Raw genomic sequence first — 2,483 nt, 5'->3', positions numbered from 1 at the left:
TCACGAAATTATCACTTTTCTTTTCTCTTCTCTTCTTCATTTTTAAGCATAAAAATTTCCCTACAAAATAAATATAAAATAAATCATAATAAAATATTTTCAATTATAAAATAAATCAAATTAATTATTTGAAAATATTAATTATAACTTAATTTATATTTAACATTTAAGCTTAAAATTACATATTTTTACTCCTAACTTAACAATATTAATTTTAAATAATTTGTACGATAACATTTTATAATAATATAACTATAAAAATACACAAAAATCTATAAAATTAAAATAAACCTAATAAATTCAAAATTACTTAAAAAACTTAATAAATCAACTAAGAACTCAAGGATTAAGCAACAATTAGCACATAAAAAGTGATAAAATAACTCTATTTTGTAGAGTTATCAAATCTTCTACTTGAAACTCCATGTTCCTGCTTTTCAATTCAATAAAACCTTTCCATTTATTCTGAGAAGTGAGCATCCAAGCTCTAACCTTTTCAATAACCCTAATGGTCCCCTGAACTACCTCAGGATCCAGATATAACATCTCACCCTTCTCATTCCAGATGAATAGGCGACTAACATGCTCCTCCTTACAACGTCTCATAAGGTGCCTTTCCAATAATTGTATAACTCTCTCTCTGATTTACCATCAGTCTGAGGATAATGAACTGTGTTAAATTCCAACTATATACTCATCACCTTCCTTAAACCTCCCAAGACCTGGAAGTAAAAACAGAGTCTTCATCTGATAAGATAGACCTTGAATTCCATGAAGGCGTACTATCTCTCTCACATAGAGATCTGCATACTGATCAGCTGTATTACTTGTCCTTATTGATAAAAATAAACTGACTTTAAATACTGGTCCACAATGACCCAAACCAATTCACGTTGACCCACTATCTTGGGTAGCCCCACTGTGAAACTTATTGCGATGTTTCATTATTTCCACTATAGAATACTCAAAGGCTACAATAGCCTTACTGGTTTCTGATACTCTGTCTTGACCTGCTAACAGGTTAAGAACTTTGTCACGTATTTTGTTACATCCTTCTCCATCCCAAGCCACCACTATAAAGCTTTCAAACTCTGGTACCTTTTTCCTGACGCCTAGATGAAGAGAATAAGAGAGTAGTATGAGATTCATCCAAAATCTCCCAATTAATCTCAGTGTCCATTGGATTCCAAATCTGATCCTTATACCACAATAATATCACATCTGCCACTGCCTAATCCTTAGCTAATCCAGCTAAGATTTTTCACTCAATCTTCCTATTTGTGGTTCGCTTAATTGTTTTCCTTTTGATTCTCTCTAAATGAGTAAACTCAAGTGTACAGCTGGCCACCTGGCTCACAAGAAACTCTACTCTAATTTTGGTCATATCCTTTAACTAACATGTTGCTTAGGCAACCCCTTTTTCCATGTCACTAAGGTTTCATAACAACCTACAAACTGGTTCTAACTTGTAAGAAAACTCATAACTTCTTCCCAAAACACATATAATTTATTACCCATCCAAGGAAACTCCTGCCCTCTAAGGCGTTCCTTGACCTTGGAAAATCTCCAACTGAGAGTATACCACAATACCATCAATCAAGATGATCACAAATCCAATTCAGATAATCTTTGAATACTATGTTCATCTGATTCATAAAACAACCCGGAACTAACCAAATTCTCAGAACATCACCCAGCACTCCCAGTGCCCATATCTAATATAACAGCAGTCGTCTGTATATCCTCCTCCCTGACCTTCAGCTGGTACCAACCAGATCAAAGATCCACCTTGAAGAATACCATCTTACTCAATAACTGAGTCCTTTAGGTCTTACAACTTTGCTGAAGCCGTTCAATACAGTGCCCTAGACCAGATTTCATTCCTAGCACCAATCCAATCACCATTCTACCTCTTTATGTAAATGTAATCTTGACAAACCCCTGGAAATACATCCAGATACTCACAGACTACTCCAGTCTATCCAAATATCACGGGCACAACCTAAGTGGTATCCACCACACTAGCTAGGAGTTCTATGCATCCCCCTGCAATAGATCTCTAGCTCTAAATACAGATGTCTTCAACATACAAAATCCATGCACAGTGCCAACTATCACAAGGGTTTCCCACTCTCAAACCCAAGAGTTATATCTTTTCCTTGCAAGCTATCATTGCCCCATACTTGGTTAACCAATCCATATCCAGGATCATACTTAAGCCAGTCATAACCAACTTTACCAAAACAACTGATGAGTCATTTCCACCATAACCTAACTCATCACAACATAATCATGCAATCTTCATAACAAGTCTATGCTTCTCTATATGAAACAAGCAAAGAAACAGCATGGCACCAAAACTAGTCAGCATAATACAAAAATCAGAACTAGAAAGCTCATGATGAGTCATTCAATGCTTATGTCGATTAGATCTAATCTTTTTCGACTCGCGTTAAACACGCTAAAACTGTTCTTGACTCTTA

This window comes from Humulus lupulus, chromosome 1 (assembly GCF_963169125.1).
Source record: "Humulus lupulus chromosome 1, drHumLupu1.1, whole genome shotgun sequence".
Taxonomy (NCBI): Eukaryota; Viridiplantae; Streptophyta; class Magnoliopsida; order Rosales; family Cannabaceae; genus Humulus; species Humulus lupulus.
This window is presented reverse-complemented; position numbering follows the sequence as displayed.